The sequence below is a fragment of the Armigeres subalbatus genome, chromosome 2, assembly GCF_024139115.2.
Source record: "Armigeres subalbatus isolate Guangzhou_Male chromosome 2, GZ_Asu_2, whole genome shotgun sequence".
NCBI lineage: Eukaryota > Metazoa > Arthropoda > Insecta > Diptera > Culicidae > Armigeres > Armigeres subalbatus.
The window spans coordinates 284,368,612-284,386,186 of record NC_085140.1 but is presented as its reverse complement, the minus strand read 5'-3'; the positions used below and the strand labels follow the sequence as shown (position 1 = coordinate 284,386,186).

Genomic DNA, 17,575 nt, shown 5'->3' with positions numbered 1-17,575 from the left:
AGTGAACTTCATCAAGAGATTTCCAGGAAACCAATGTTTTAATTTAATCAAAAGTCCCAAATCCTTCCGCTTATTTATGGTACGAACAGAGTGGACTGGTGCCGGCAACTTTCCTTCTCAATCTGCTCCACCACTTACCGGCAAAAAAGGTCCGAAGTTAGAACGCCAAACAAAGCCAGTATAGAATAAAACCTGAGAGGTCAATGTTGAGAAGTTAGTGGTGAAAGTGTGAAGCAATATTTTTTCTAATGGAATTTTTACATTGATTCTCATCGTAGTTTTAAAGCAACACACTATTTTCGCAAAAATCCTTCCCTTCTAGAAAAAAGGTAATCTTCCAGCAAAAGTAAAAATATTAGGGACACGGCAGGTATTTCCGTCCATCGTCGTAGGGGCTAAAACCAACGAAAGCAACGTACATTTGCTAGAACTCCACTATAGCAGAACGTTTTTCCTGAGCTTACGATTTGGTACGTATGAGTTTTACAAAAAAAGCGTCTCTTTTATTAGTTTTCGAGACTATGACGAACAGACGAAAATACCTGCCGTGTCCCTACCTATTCCAAAAAAGGCTTCGGCTTGAAAGTTGGATGCTTAGATCAAAATTGGTACCTAATCAGATTGGGAGGTTGAATTCAACGATTCGATACATAATATCAATTCATGAAAATTTAGTGCTTTGATTTGAAGCTTACATTTTAGGATTGTATGGAGGGATGATTACACATTTTCGGTCTAGGAATTGTATTAAGAAATTTTAAATATTGATAGAGTCCAACCCGGAACGAACCCAGATATACAACATTTCGGGAATTTCCGGATTATTAAAAAGAAATAGATTCCCTGAAAAAACATGAAAAATAATTAAAATCTCAATACATTTTCCGAAAAATGGAAATCATTCCCAATCACTCGACTCTGTAATCGGCATCACATTGTTGCATCCACCGCGGAGGAAAAAACATCAAAACCTATCGCTGGCGGCACTTTGTAAAACAAATAACCATCACCCAATTCAAAAAGCATCCATCACCGCCACGAAACGCCAAAACATCCATCCGTCACAGAAATCGAAATCACGTCAGACTTACCTAGCAGCTGCACACAAAATGCACCCCAGCTCTCACCGCGAACTAACGAACCAATGTTTGCTCCAGTACTTTCGACTTCAATAACAACAGTTTACCAGCAGCAGCAGCAGCAGCAGCCATGGGTGGTGGTGTATTCCCTTCGGTTGTCAGTCTCCCACGGTTCCATCAATCTTACGGAGCGACCGAAGGTAGTATAGGCAGGCACACTACCAGCGGGATGCCCAGGATCAAAGCATCCGTTGGAGTTGTCCTTGCCGTCATCGCCGTCGCCATCCGATATCCTATCATTCATAGGATAGCGGCACTATCCTTGCACGGTAAAGTCACTGTCATTGGCTGTCGTCGATTGCTATCTATCTCGGAGACGGTGCCGGTCGGTGTGTAGTGCCATCACTCTCTGCTGTCGGTTCTTGGACACGGAGGAGTGTCGACACGACGAACGACAGCGATGGAGAGCGAGAAATTTTTCAATTAAAAATCAAACTCTTATCACTTTGCTTTCAATCATGAATCGACTGTGTTTTTTTTTTCGCGCTGCTCTCTAGTTCTTTTTTTGCTTAGTTCCTGTTTTCTTTCCAGTGTTGCCAGATGTTTCATGCAAAGACTAGTCTAGGATGCCTTTGAGTAAACAAGCATAAACAAGAAATAATTTAAAATAATAAAATTAATTAAATTGAATCTGTCAAGCCCATAAGAAACAAAAAAAAACACTTTCTGATTTATGTTTAAAACTGATTATTCGGAAATGGAAAGTTTGGGCAAATCAGATTTGCTGCAAACCACATTGTTCTGATTCATCCAAATAACGCGCTTCTTTATTATTTGTTGTCAAAAACAGAAGACTTTGAGCTCATTTAATCTTTTATTTTGTCGTAATAAAATCGCACAAAAACAGTTATAGCAATAATTCGCCCGACCGTCAATGAGCGAATGTTTTATATATAGACCTCCCAATTTTGGCGTCTATAGATAGAATCCAGTTCTATTAACTGTGAACATGAATTCATACCGTTTTCTCAAGGCAAATTTTTATAAGGCGATTGATTGAAATTCTAAAGTCAATTAATCTCAGTGTATGGTGAAATAGGTGTTAATGGAGAACTGACTAACTGCTAACTTGGGCAATTGGTTTTGGATTCAATATAACATTGAGTTGATAAAACAATCCACAAAAAATCGTAGAAAATATCAGGTGGTAGTTTTAAAGTTGTAGAATATGATGTAGACCGAAAAATCGATAAACCTATCCGCGTTGAAAGTAACGCCAGTGTACACAATTCCCTTTTGAATTGCTTAAACATCATGTTTAAATATTGAAAAGGTTTTCGAATCTGTTTTTGAATATTTCAAATTCTACCGTTATTTCTGGCTCTAGATCATGTGTTAAATTCCAGAGTTGCGTTACATTCCTATCGCTTCTAACTAGATCTGTGCGCCGCGGCCGCTGACGATTTTCTGTCGCCGCCACCGCCATCAGAAATGTATCGGCCATCCATCCATCTTGAATTCTTCTAAAACAGCGGTTCTCAACCTAGGGTACATGTTCCCCTGGGGGAACCTTTGTTGGACCCAGGGGGTACCTCGGACAAAAATACGTAATGGCGGACGTAATACAATTCCAATAAAAATTATTGATAAACTTTTGAAATTTGTTAAATTTTTGATTCTAAGACTTTGTGTTGTACATAATATATATATAATAAATTAAAGCCTAAGTAATGTTGCCTTCCACAACGACCACAGTGTATAAAGGGCTGTAGGGCAAAAGGTCAAAAATACAAAACGACGAAGGAACTCATTTTGAAAATCTTTAATGTCAGATAGATGGTCGAGACAACCTCGCAGTTAACAAATGTGGAAGTGCTTAATGAACACTAAGCTGCGAGGCGGCTCTGTCCCAGTGTGGGGATGTAAGGCCAATAAGAAGAAGAAGATGGTCGAGACATAAAATGTTTAATGATATGTTAAAAATATACTTTTTAACTGAAATCTTCAATCTAAAGGTTCGAAAGCTTCCTTTCAAGAGGTTTGGAAGCCTCTTTTCAAGAGGCTCGGAAGCCTCCTTCCAAGAGGCTCAGAAGCCTCCATTCAAGAGGTTCGGAAGCCTCCTTTCAAGAGGTTCGGAAGCCTCCCTCCAAGAGGCTCGGAAGCCTCCTTCCAAGAGGCTCGGAAGCCTCCTTCCAAGAGGTTCGGAAGCCTCCTTCCAAGATGTTCGGAAGCCTCCTTCCAAGAGGCTCGGAAACCTCCTTTCAAGAGGCTCATTCCAAGAGGCTCGGAAGCCTCCTTCCAAGAGGCTCGGAAGCCTCCTTCCAAGAGGCTCGGAAGCCTCCTTCCAAGAGGCTCGGAAGCCTCATTCCAAGAGGCTCGGAAGCCTCCTTCCAAGAGGCTCGGAAGCCTCCTTCCAAGAGGCTCGGAAGCCTCCTTCCAAGAGGCTCCAGCCTCCTTCCAAGAGGCCTGGAAGCCTCCTTCCAAGAGGCCTGGAAGCCTCCTCCCAAGAGCGTCGGAAGCCTCCTTCCAAGAGGCTCGGAAGCCTCCTTCCAAGAGGCTCGGAAGCCTCCTTCCAAGAGGCCCGAAGCCTCCTTCCAAGAGGCTCGAAAGCCTCCTTTCAAGAGGCTCAAGCCTCCTTCCAAGAGGCTCAAGCCTCCTTCCAAGAGGCTCGGAAGCCTCCTTCCAAGAGGCCTCCAGCCTCCTTCCAAGAGGTTCAGGAAGCCTCCTTCCAAGAGGCTCAGGAAGCCTCCTTCCAAGAGGCTCAGAAGCCTCCTTCCAAGAGGCTCAGAAGCCTCCTTCCAAGAGGCCTCAGAGCCTCCTTCCAAGAGGCTCAAGCCTCCTTCCAAGAGGCTCAGAAGCCTCCTTCCAAGAGGCTCGGAAGCCTCCTTCCAAGAGGCCTCGGAAGCCTCCTTCCAAGAGGCTCAGGCCTCCTTCCAAGAGGCTCAGAAGCCTCCTTCCAAGAGGCTCAAGCCTCCTTCCAAGAGGCCTCGGAAGCCTCCTTCCAAGAGGCTCAGGCCTCCTTCCAAGAGGCTCAGAAGCCTCCTTCCAAGAGGCTCGGAAGCCTCCTTCCAAGAGGCTCAGGCCTCCTTCCAAGAGGCTCAGAAGCCTCCTTCCAAGAGGCTCAGGAAGCCTCCTTCCAAGAGGCTCAGGAAGCCTCCTTCCAAGAGGCCTGGAAGCCTCCTCCAAGAGGCTCAGAAGCCTCCTTCCAAGAGGCTCGGAAGCCTCCTTCCAAGAGGCTCAGAGCCTCCTTCCAAGAGGCCTGGAAGCCTCCTTCCAAGAGGGCTCAGAAGCCTCCTTCCAAGAGGCTCAGAAGCCTCCTTCCAAGAGGCCTCGGAAGCCTCCTTCCAAGAGGCCTGGAAGCCTCCTTCCAAGAGGCCTCGAAGCCTCCTTCCAAGAGGCCTGGAAGCCTCCTTCCAAGAGGCCTGGAAGCCCTTCCAAGAGGCTCAGGCCTCCTTCCAAGAGGCTCGGAAGCCTCCTTCCAAGAGGCCTCAGAGCCTCCTTCCAAGAGGCCTGGAAGCCTCCTTCCAAGAGGCCTGGAAGCCTCCTTCCAAGAGGCTCAGCCTCCTTCCAAGAGGCTCAGCCTCCTTCCAAGAGGCTCGGAAGCCTCCTTCCAAGAGGCTCGGAAGCCCTCCTTCCAAGAGGCCTCGGAAGCCTCCTCCAAGAGGCTCAGAAGCCTCCTTCCAAGAGGCCTCGAAGCCTCCTCCAAGAGGCCTCGGAAGCCTCCTTCAAGAGGCTCAGGCCTCCTTCCAAGAGGCCTCGGAAGCCTCCTTCCAAGAGGCTCAGGAAGCCTCCTTCCAAGAGGCTCAGGCCTCCTTCCAAGAGGCTCGGAAGCCTCCTTCCAAGAGGCCTCAAGCCTCCTTCCAAGAGGCTCAGCCTCCTTCCAAGAGGCCTCAGGCCTCCTTCCAAGAGGCTCGGAAGCCTCCTTCCAAGAGGCCTCAGGCCTCCTTCCAAGAGGCTCAGGCCTCCTTCCAAGAGGCTCGGAAGCCTCCTTCCAAGAGGCTCCAGCCTCCTTCCAAGAGGCTCGGAAGCCTCCTTCAAGAGGCCTGGAAGCCTCCTTCCAAGAGGCCCGGAAGCCTCCTTCCAAGAGGCTCAGGCCTCCTTCAAGAGGCCTCAGGCCTCCTTTCAAGAGAGCTCAGAGCCTCCTTTCAAGAGGCTCAGGCCTCCTTCAAGAGGCTCAGAAGCCTCCTTTCAAAGGCTCAAGCCTCCTTCAAGAGGCTCAGGAAGCCTCCTTTCAAGAGGCCTCGGAAGCCTCCTTTCAAGAGGCTCGGAAGCCTCCTTTCAAGAGGCCTCAAGCCTCCTTTCAAGAGGCCTCAAGCCTCCTTTCAAGAGGCCCGGAAGCCTCCTTCAAGAGGCCTCAGAGCCTCCTTTCAAGAAGCTCAGGAAGCTTCCTTTCAAGAGGCTCAGGCCTCCTTTCAAGAGGCCTCAGGCCTCCTTCAAGAGGCTCGGAAGTCTCCTTTCAAGAGGCTCGGAAGTCTCCTTTCAAGAGGCTCGGAAGCCTCCTTCCAAGAGGCTCGGAAGCCTCCTTTCATGTGGTTTAGAAGCCTCCTTTCAAGAGGCTCATTCCAAGAGGCTCGGAAGCCTCCTTTCAAGAGGCTCGCAAGTCTCCTTTCAAGAGGCTCGCAAGCCTCCTTTCAAGAGGCTCGGAAGCCTCCTTTCAATAGGCTCGCAAGCCTCCTTTCAAGAGGCTCGCAAGCCTTCTTCCAAGAGGCTCGGAAGCCTCCTTCCAAGAGGCTCGCAAGCCTCCTTCCAAGAGGCTCGGAAGCCTCCTTTCAAGAGGCTCGCAAGCCTCCTTCCAAGAGGCTCGCAAGCCTCCTTCCAAGAGGCTCGCAAGCCTCCTTCCAAGAGGCTCGCAAGCCTCCTTCCAAGAGGCTCGCAAGCCTCCTTCCAAGAGGCTCGCAAGCCTCCTTCCAAGAGGCTCGCAAGCCTCCTTCCAAGTGGCTCGGAAGCCTCCTTCCAAGATACTCGGAATCCTCCTCGGAAGCCTCTATTCAAGAGTCTCGAAAAATCTCCCTTTAAGAGGCTCGGAAACCTTTTCCCAAGGGGTTCAAAAGCCTCCTTTTAAGATACTGGGAAGTTTCGTGTATAAACTAAAGTTTCACGAAATAACGAAAATTTCAAACAACTTTTTGGACAGAAACCATGTGAATAATACAAGGCCATACATCCCGTTAGTTTTGAGGTTCACTTTGCATATATCCTATTAGCTACGCTTATTTTCTAAGTAGTTCTAAAAATTCCCGAAAGAATTCCTGGAGAATCTTCCGGGAGAATTCCTGGAACTTCCGGAGGAAAATCTGGAGGAATTCCAGAAGGAGCTTCCGGAGGATTTCCTGAAGGAATTTTCGGAGGAATACCTGGAGGAACATTCGGAGGGATTCTTTGAAGAACTTCCGGATGAATTGCTGGAAGATAGAACAAAATATATAATAGAACATACATATAATAGAACAAAACCTGCCAAAGCCGTCATTTCGCCTAAGTAGTCGCCTAAATTTATTAAATTCCCGAAATTTCACGGAACCCTGGAATCTGTTTTTTAGAGCTTTTCGTTAAATTGAGACTCTTGAGCCTATATGTTTCCATTACGAAAGATTTTTTATTCAGGATCTTAAGCTTTAAGGCTTCACAGCACTAAAGGCACTTTAAAACATTCAAAATTTAGCTGCGATGGTTTAGTATAAGTTTTTTTTTATTAAAATCTCAGCCTTGAAGACATTCTTGCACTAAAATTATTGCTGCCGTGAATTTCCGAAGGATTTTAAGAAAGTATTTTTGAAGCAATTTTTCTATAATTGTTGAGCGTGTTCTTGAAGAAACTTCCGAATGATTTTTTTTAAAAGCATTTCCAAATAAATACGTAGAAAAAAATTCGAAGGAATTTTCGTTAGAATTTCCGGATCAATTCCTTAAGGTGCTTTCTAAAGTGTTCCTTAAGAAATTTCCAAATCAACTGCTAAAATTAAATTCCAAGGAATTTCACAAGTATATTCCGACGGTATTTTCGAAGAAATTCCTGAAGAAGCTACCAAAGGAATTTTTAAGAACATTTCCGAAGAAATTCCTAAAGGAATTCCAAAGAAATTCGCAAAGGAATCTTTGAAAAGTTTTCTAAAGTTTTCCTGAAGAATTTACTGAATGATTTTTTTTAAACAAATCTAAAGGAATTCCTAAAAGACCGAAAAAAATTAAATAAATTTACCATCAAATTCCTAAAAGAATTCTCGAAGGAATTTCAAAATAATTTCTGAAGGAAAGTATTTTACGAAGGTATTCCTGAAAGAAATTTTAAAACGAATTCGTGGGGAAAGTTCTTAAAGATTTGTTTTATTGATTTCTGGAGGATTTTCCGAAGCAATTCCTGGTGGTATTTCCTGAACAATTTATCAACTAATTTAGGGAAGATTTTTCGAAAGAACTTCTTAATGGACATTTGGATGAATATCATAACAATTTCCTATGAAGCTCTAGAAGGACATTATCAAAGAATTTCAGCAATCAATAGTTTCTGGAGAAACATTGCAAAGATTTCGTAGAGGCCTTTTTAACGAATTATTAAACAATTTCAAGGCGATAAAATGCAATTAAAATAGATGACGAACTTATTCTATAATATAGAAATCATTATCTATATATCTACATCTATTATTATATTATACTAGACGAATCTGCCCGACCTATGTATGTTTTAACCAAATTTGGAGCACACATTCTTTATCTTAAGCAGACGACGATAAGGGGTTGCGATGATCTTTGGAAAAAGGGGAGGGTGTACAATACAATTCAACTTTTAAATTCCCTGACCCATTTCCACCAAATTTGGAACACATATTCTCTGTCCTAAGAAGATGATTATAGTGGGGAGATGAGAAAGTTATTGGAACTTTCTTTTGTGGGAGGGAGGGGTATTGTTTAGTTATCGATCAACTCAATGTAACTTCTAATTTGGAATTTGGAAATTTGGAACACATATTCTCTGTCGTAATAAGAAGATTATGGAATAGATGTGAGAGTCATAGGGGAAAGTTAAGAAATGGAAATGGTAAATCAGTATTCTTTATTGAATGGAAACTATGGTTAGTGACGCCTCAAACATCATGAGTTTAAAAATAAGTTTATGTAAAAAATTTGAAGGTACTTGTTTTACCTATTTACATTTCGGTATATCCCGGAATGATAAAAAGCCCGAAATGCACAAGTCAAACAAAAATGGTTCCAGCAACTAAATTGTGACTAAATCTGGTCACAAATGTGTTGCGGCGACTTGTGTGAAACATACGTGCTACTAGGGAGCCGGTTTGCTATGTCTAAAACATAACGATATTGCAAAACAAGTTAACAGAAAATTGTTCCAAAAAATTTAGTTTATTTCTTTTCATTTAGAATTTTCCTGAAATACAGATATCCCGATATATTGGTATTTCTCTGTAAAATATCCGTCGATTCGATAATAATCTGCCTATGTGTGTGCCTGTGATCTGACTATACAAAATTCAAATATAAATTTTATTTTAATTTTTCATATTTTTTCAAGGTTAAAAGACTATTATTCTTCCATTTACTTCCCCTATTCACTTTTATGTATCAACAAGCAGATACGTATTTCGTTTCCTACTTGGAAACTTCTTCAGTGTTGATTATTTTAAATCATTGCCAACGTTTCGATCCGGAAGTTTGGATCTTCATCAGGGCTCGAAATTAATCAATCAGCACTCCAATGGACAGGTTGATTAATTTTGAGCCCTGATGAAGATCTAAACTTTCGAACGTTGGCAATAATTTAGAATTATCAACATTTTCGTGTGACTGAAAGCCACACAAATCAAGTTTTTCTAATTATTAGAGACGATTATAGTTGATTGGACTGCTAGGTAATCCATATTCCTCATTCTTTAGCTCATATAAGATTCTTTGAGATATCAAAATTTCCTGGAAACCAATTCCCAAAATTGGAAAGTTCCCCAAAAATAACCTTTCTCCAAAAATATAATTTTCTCGATGATAACAGTTCTTCGAAAATATCATTTGCCCGTAAATATAGTTTTCCCGAATTTCATATTTCCCCGAATATGACATTTTCCCAAAAATGATATTTATCCAAAATGACATCTCCCTGAAAATACCATCATCGTTAAATACCTATGAAATCTCTATCTACACTAGAACCGTTTTCAGACATCGAAAATGTTTGAGCAGATTCAAATCGCTGTTATGCTGCCTGCCATGGAATAATAGTCACCTTGCCACTATTGAAGTTGTTCCAGGACGTATTCATAGAAAAAAGAGCAATTTCAAGTAATATTGTTCTTCAATGGTCTTCTGCTTACTTTTCAACTTCCATGCTATTTCAAACTTGTCGCTTGCTTGCGATAACTTTCAATTCTGCTCTCCACTCCCACCATACAAAATGTTCTCCTTTACTTTGAGCGTAGGAAGTATCACTTTTACCGATAAAAGCCAATGCTATCTCAATCAAAAAAGTTTCAAAGTTTCATAACATCTATCTATCTTGCTTTTCAGAAGTGCCAAAATTAAAGGATTTCTGATAAACCTTTAAATCTTTATTTGACCGTCATTTAAATTATCCATGCGATAAAAGCTTTCTCGAAAACAATTCATCATAAATATCTTCTCTAGATCACTTTTTGAACTATGAGAATAAACAACCACGCGCCTCCATCTTGTTTCAGACACTCAACTAATAACATTCAATTCAAACAGAACATAAGTATCAAAAACCATTAATTTCAATCCGTTCGTAGTCGCTCTGTAAGGAGGTAATAAAGTTGAAAAAGCACATATGCTTTTATGGTGTTTAACTTCTGCAAAGAACATTAGTGGAGTTTTATCACTCGATCACGACTCTTAAACTTACAAAACACGAGGCGGAAATAATCTGAACAGTTAACACCTAATATGCATTGGAATAACTGATGTTAAATTGCTTTAAAATAAAATTATCGATTGACCATTTTTCACTACCCCCGCTACCCCATTCCGCCTCGTTTTATTATGTACTGTTCTCAGCTAGGAGCAACGGCACTGCACATATTTAAAAACAGATTCATCCTATCAATCAGAAATTCGATATTGAGCCTGACATCGAGCACATATGCAAGCTATAAATTATGTGGCAACACTGGTTCTATCAACCTCCTGTCGTTCGACGGCGATTCGACGATGGCTACGTGCACTGAATTCGCTAGTTGCACCATCGCAACCCGGACCGGATCCTCAATTGAAATCCTTGCAATCAACCAACCAACCAACGAACGAACGAACGAACGACGGAACAACTGTGTACCTGCTGCAGCTTAATTTTGATCGCAGTTGGAAACAAATAAACCATCAATTACACGACACAATTCAGTTTGAAAACGATTTTCCCGAGCGGGCCACCCCTTGTTCGATTCGTGACACACTTTTCTTCTCCACTTTGTCTCACCACAAGCAGTTTTATTTTTTTCATCGTCGGAAAGAACTTTTTACCCAATGACTTGTATTTTTCCATTCCCGACAGCAAATCAACAGCACGACGAAAACGAATATCAACGACACTTCCATTGGAGGGCCACAAGGTACTTCAGTTTTTATGACACAATTTTCTGTTGGTCCTACTGTTGCCTCAAAGCCTCAGAATACCGGGAAACCATTGACTGTATAGAGTCAAAAACACTTGTGTGATTCATTCGTTATCTCCGGTCCTTCCCGTCGGTTGACTCCCATTCCTGGTAGCCACATTTTGCTCATTATTTCATTCCGTGTCATCATCACCATCTTTCATTCACCGACATTGATAAAAAAAAACAGAAAACTCCCACCAAGTGCCCCGCAAAGGCCTAACAAAATTGCCACTTTCCATGTACCGAATGGCGGGAACAAAACACATCGAGCAAACCACGAATCACAACCCGACAGTCAGCCAACTCGACGATGGTCCTTCTCGTAGATTTCCCCCCGCCATTCAGGAGCACAAGAGTCCTTGGCTCGAAACGGAAGGCGGAAGCTCTTTGCTCCACTTGCCTCGTCACCCAGATCACAATCGATTGCCCCAAAGTTAAGTTTTCAACAACGACCGAACCACCAGTACCCCAGCGCGGTCCGCTTCACTGCTGCAATGGCCCATCGATGGATTTCCGTGTTTGTTTTTTACGTAAATCTAACCATCCGTGTGAGCACTCACTCTTTAGACCGTTCCGAATTGGTACAATTGGCTAAGCATGCGAACGAAATTCCGTCCGACCAAACCGAGTAAATACTATCGGCGAGGAACGTGGCGGTGCGCGATTGTCCTTTCGATATATTTGCTGGTTAGGTGCCTCCGCGCTGGAGGCCACTGCTTTCGTCACGGTGGTGCCGACAAGACTGACGGTCAGGATCAAGCTGCCGTCGAGTGTGTATTGTGTGCCGTGGCCGACGTGCGTGGGTGGATGGGTGAGATACACGCGAACCCCCGTAGAAGAATGTTGCTGACGAGCGCTCGAATCGAATTCGAATCATGAAACACTGAGGGAAAGTCCTTGTGAGCGACTAGAATATTGCTCAGTGAGTGGTTGTGCCTCGTTAACGGTGAGTGGGTGCTCGAATGGGGGTTAGATTTCGAGTGTTGGAACTCACAGTCCATTGAAAACATTGAATGTGGTATCGAGAGACGACTAAGGCACGCTGGGTGAATGAGAGCTTCTGATAAAATAATTGTCGGATATCCAGTAGGTATATGGTGCTCGGTTTGATGAATCGAAACTGAGTCTTCAGATCTCTATCAATTAACGGAGTTTGAGCCAATTTACCTGGAAATTAAATTACTCTCTTCGTATCACTTGTGGTGCTGGGTAAGGCCTGTTCATCTCTTGGTAATTGAATGTTTCTTTTATTGCTTTTGTTCCTTGAATTGATTTCAAGCCACCTTTCTGTAGAAGGACATGATTTGAAGTAATATTTCATTCTTACTAGTACTAGTATTGATTTTAGAGATAGTTGTTTGTTTGTCTTTATTACCAATGAAAATCTAGCTGGAAATATCAACTTGTTGATTTCCTCTCTTTTGCATTTCTAAGGTAACAAAGCTTTTGCGCAAGGCTTTAATTTTGATTCGCAGCGGCATAATTGGTCGCAGATTAGATTGGTAAAATCTTTCTGATCTTATACAATCATATTGCATTGCCGACCTTAACTAAATATTTGTCAAACATACAACATCTCAGGTAAATCAGAAAAAAAAAAATCGAAGCAACATTTCCAACAAACTCAACGAACAATTACCAAACCCATTTCCAAGATCTGAGTTGTTGGATTCAAAAACATTTCAGAGATCTCAGCTGTTGATTTTTTTGACAAAATTATTTATTTTGATTTTTATTGTGCACTTCGTGGCCGAACGGTCAGCGACGTCAGTCGTCTATGCGCATACGACTGGGTCTGATTCCCACCCTAATAAGGAGAATACATTTCGAAAAACAGGAAAATTCGTCACTGGTCATGAGTGTTATTAATATCTTATATATTTTATCAAACCATTCCTTTTGTAATTCACTGTCGCCAAAGCTGCCGCGACAAAATTAAATGGTTCGATATAGTAGGATTAAAGGCTCTTTCTCAAGTATTCCCTATTCTTTGTCATGCCCAAAGTTGGCTTACTTTAATATGCTATGTATTAACATTATCATTCGTCTGTCACGGAAATGTCTTCATTGTGTTGCACACATGTGCAGGTGGTACCACGTCTTGACAAGCTTGAAAGCACATCCCTTTATCTAGCTGCATTCGAATTCCTATATTCCTCTTTGTAATACCGTGCTTGGCGTTGGATCTCCTTCTTTTCGAGCAGCACCGCCACTGTCGAGCACACAACTCGACAAAAACATCCCGACCGCCCACCACCCACAACAGAAAGCAGCCAGCATCCAGCCTGCTCGATCCAGCAACATTCGGCGGTAACTCACCCGGATGCAGCTTCGCGTGAGTAGTTCAACACGACGACAACCTGGCACCCACCCACCCGAACAAGAAGGACGAACGGCGAAACACGACACGGCCTTTCGTGTGCGGGCGACCCGGATGAAAATCCACCATCTCCGGCCGGCTGGTCGGTTGGCCACTGCATGGAGGCTTCCGCCGTGGATTCTCTCTCTCAGTGCGCTCGTGTTCGTCCTGCAAGCAACAACAAAACGGCATTCGAATCCGCGTACGTACGGTGCCGCCGCGTTCCTCACTGACTGGTGGATTTCTGTGCTTTCTCGATTGTGTGACACGCAGCCAGTCAGCTGCCGGTCCGCCAGCGACCCGCGCGGCCACCCTCTATCGTGGGAACTGTGTTGCTCCGCAGTCGTTGATTCGGCGTGTGTCTGATGTGCGTGTGGATGTGTTCGTAGCTTTCATCAGTGGTAATGGAGCCTTAAGACGGCGGGGGTTGGGGGAAAGCGGTGTGGTCAGTGCATGAGGAAGATCGACGAGATGGATCGCTACTTTGAGCAGCTGTTTTTCGTCCTTCCGGTGCAGCTTGAGATAACTCGCAGTGCAGGAAAAGTCCTGCCTGGTCTTGATGTTATGCAAGCGCGTGACTTGAACCTTCTGGCACGGGAAGTGGCTAGCTTTCGACTGGCTTCGTTTGCTCCGCTTCCATTGTTCAACCGGGAAACTGACCAACGACGATATACTCTGATGGCAGTCAGTGGTTCAGCAGAAGAGTGTACATTAGAGTGCGGTCCATGAAGCGTCGAGACGTGCAGGGACGGGGATCAGAATGTGTTGTTTTTCCTTCGGAACGACGAAATAGCGTTGGTGGCTGGTGATGGCTGGATAAAAAAGTCAGAAGAAAAGTGAAAAAGCTGTTGTGCATCTACTGCAGAATGTGTTCTCGGTGAAATGGGCCTCCGCTCTTTCGCTGTGCTGTGTCTGCTGCCGCAACAAGAAACGGCAAACGAAAATGTCGATAGGGAAATGTTTCGTTTTACTGGATTATTCTGGCTGGAGGCGTGCTGAAGTATCTACACATGTACGAATGTGAGAGACAGTGCAACTTCATCGCAATGGAACGCGATGAGTACTGCATTAGGATGAGCAATTTGTGGAATAGATCTCCGTTTTTTTCGCAACCTTTGCAGCAGTTCTGCCAACTGTCCCGAGGCGGTTCAGGACACATCAAAGGAATTGCACTGTGCGCCGTGGATGTGAATATTAGCTGCAGTGGAATTTTGAGTATCTGTTGCACTCTGCCTCGAGTGGATTGCGGATGGGGGAAACATAAAAAAAATGTCTGTTTTGTGGGAACTGCGACTCCGTAGAACCAAAAGGGTACAAGTTTGTTTTTTATAATTCCAGCAAGTTAATTAAGTAGCAACTTGTGTGAAGCGTATGAGCGTCAGCTCGTGAATGTGAAGCATACTGTGCGAGTCGGTTGATGTAACAGAATGTGCTGCTTCGCTATACGTTTGTAAAAAGTTACCCGTTGTGTAAAAGTGTGCCGCTGTGTTGTGAGCATTTATTCAACCGGAGACGACTGGCAAATTAGTGGACAAGTTTGGGAAACTCATTACTTGCGAGTTTAATTATTCTCGCTAGTCATCATCAGGTTGTAAGAGTGCTTCAAATGGCACACGGCTTTTCTCTAATGCAATAAGCGAAGGATGAGTACATAATTCAAAGCCTACGGTGAAATTTAGATTATTACGTAAGAGAGAGAGGATTTTTTCACTGGACATCCTAATCAGCTGAAATTTTGAAGTTTTTCCAAGTGGGCGTTCGATGCAGATTTGTTTATCCGGCTTAATCCGTTCGGTCCATCCGCTTTGGTATCTTTAGCAAGAAAATCTCTATCGTACGATGAACGAGCGAGGCTAATGGATCTAGAGCTACTCAATATTCAATTATCGCAATTCATAGTTAATGTTCAACATCGGCCCCGGACAGTGCTGAGATATAAAGAGGCCGAAATTTTCGTTTTGGTAACTACGACATTGGTTCGACCAAGGGTCGAAAACCTCGGTCATAAAGACAATAATTCAGGATTTTTTTTTAATTTCTCAGTCTTATGTATTCAAAACGATGAGTTTTGTTTTGCCCGACGTTTCGGCCTTTTATTTTGGCCTTTTTTAATGGTGAAACTGTCTACCGTTTTTCATGTAGGGAGGGCTTCTTGTAATTAATTTAAACATTTAGTGTGAACGATTAAGGACTTTGGAAACACTGCGATTTTACAAACCTTGCACATTTGTAGATTGCAAGTCATAACTGACATAAAACTGAGAAAGCCAAAAAATTTCAGAACAAATCTTCCAGTCGATCTCTCTCTTCAGAAGACAATAATAATAATAATAATAATAATAATAATAATAATAATAGAAGGTATCTAAGAAGAAGTATCTATGAATTCTAATCAAAATTTGAAAAGCGTGTGCTTACAATTTTCCATGGCTTGACCTTAGTAATGTTCTTCATGTAAAATAATGAACTGTTGGTAGTGGAGTTTGATGTCTCGGAAATCGTGCAAGCATATGGTTAAATGCTGAACTACCATGATCAAAGTTTCGCTATTCCTAAAATAAAAACCCAATAATCGAGAGCCTTTAGCAGGGTGACTAGTGAGTCAGAAAATATGTCGGAAAAAGTCGGGAGTTTTAAATTGTACAAAAATCGGTGAAAAAATCAATTTTATCAATTCATGCGAATTTATTCTAATGTAAAACATGAAAAAAATGGTTTACTATTTAAAATCACGTAACGTTTGAAAACAGCTATTTTTATTTTTATTTTTTTATTTTTTTGCCTTCCTTGTATAACGAAGTTAGTGTTATATATCGATCGACTCAGCTCGACGAACTGAGGTGATGTCTGTATGTGTGTATGTATGTGTTTTTGGAGCTTATCATTACCCGATGTACACGCAACAAGTTGCATTCGACGGGGATTGCGGTTCCATTGTTTGCTATTGAACATTGCCTGAGCGGACATTGCATTTCGGAATTATTAAAAATTAATCGTTTTCAAAATCGATTTTTTTAAATGGTGGCAATGCGTATTATTTAATTTAAAAATATGCATAATGATAGAAAAATCTGGTCCCCTAAAGTGCTTTTTGCCTTTCTCGTATACTAAGTATACGTAAAGGCTATATGTTCGCTCGAAAAACGAACTTTTTATAGCTTCATATATGTTTTTCAAATGCTTATCGGCAGTACATACTTCAGGCTGTAAAACAAGCCGTATATCGGTACATAACGCTTCGATCTTAAGCTTATCAGCCCTGTGGATATATCCCGAATAAGGAAACTTACTTACTTGATACTTGATGGGCTACAGCTATTCGATGAACCTACGCCGAATGGAGTATCCTTCTCCACTGGACTCGATCCTGGGCCAATCGCTTCCAGTCGCCCTGAACAATGAGCGCCCTCAGGTCCTCTTCAACTGCAAAAAGCCATCGTGTACGCGGCCTTCCACGAAGCCTGCGGCTTCTTCCAGGTTCTCTACTAAATATTATCTTCGCTTGACGTTCTTCCGGCATACGAACAACGTGACCAGCCCGTGTCTGCCATAGTCTGCCGTGTTGAATAAGCTGCCGCCTTGAAATCAATAAACAGATGATGTGTCTGCAAGTTGTACTCCCGGAATATATCAAGGATTTGTCTCAGGGTAAACATTTGATCCGTCGTAGATCGGCCCTCACGAAAACCTGCTTGGTATTCGCCGACGAAGGACTCTTCAAGCGGTCTCAATCTGTTGAACAGAATACGGGACATAATTTTGTACGCCGAATTAAGGAGGGTTATTCCTATTATTAAAGAGGGATTGAGAAAAATAAAATCAGAAAAAAGCAATGAATGATATGAAATTGTTAGAAAAGATAGAAGCTAAAATAATGACACAACGTAATGCAGTGCTGATAAAATAAAAAAAAAACAATTGAACTTTTCATAAAAAAATTTAATCGCTCAAGCCATTCTTTAATTTATTTAAGGTCAACTTTCTATTTATAAAGACTTTAAAATAATTTTTAAAATAAAATATGATCATTGACGTTTTTTCGGAACTTGAATATATATTTTTATTTTAAACTAGCTTTATGTACCCGGCCTTGCTCGGAGTTGCCAGTTTAATTCGCAGTTTTTTTCACCATCGGAATTGGAATAGGTCAAAAGGATAATTGTGTTTTCTTATTGATATTTCATCATTTGATTAAAAGAAGGTAGATTACATTTGAAAACATTGACTGATTTTGAAAATGGGATCAAACCCAAAATCGCTTTATTCCGGGCAAACGTCTATTTCTAAAGAAGGAAAAACATACACCGATGCCTTATTCCGGAAAACGTCTATTTTAAAGAAATGATCACATTTACCGTCCAGAAGGAAACACTTTAATCATTGCTTTTCTCTGGGCAAACCATGATTTCGATGAAGTGTTGAGTTGATCGATCCCTGTCATCTTCGCCTTCTTAAGAAAAGAATGTTTGTTCCAAATTTGGTTGAAATCGGGCAAGGGTACAGAAGTTATGCTGGAA

The 17,575-nt window shown here is 42.3% G+C and overlaps 1 protein-coding gene and 1 long non-coding RNA gene across 4 annotated transcripts in view; both read left to right on the top strand.

The window, feature by feature from the left end:
• The window catches only part of LOC134212337 (tyrosine-protein phosphatase Lar), a 612,250-nt gene that overhangs the window by 165,485 nt on the left and 429,190 nt on the right, over positions 1 to 17,575 (top strand). The window lies entirely within an intron of this gene.
• LOC134216465 (uncharacterized) overlaps positions 13,244 to 17,575 on the top strand; it is a 106,156-nt gene continuing 101,824 nt past the window's right edge. Inside the window, exon 1 of the long non-coding RNA XR_009980688.1 lies at positions 13,244 to 13,459. This is a non-coding gene — a long non-coding RNA (uncharacterized LOC134216465). The remainder of the gene's footprint in view (positions 13,460 to 17,575) is intronic.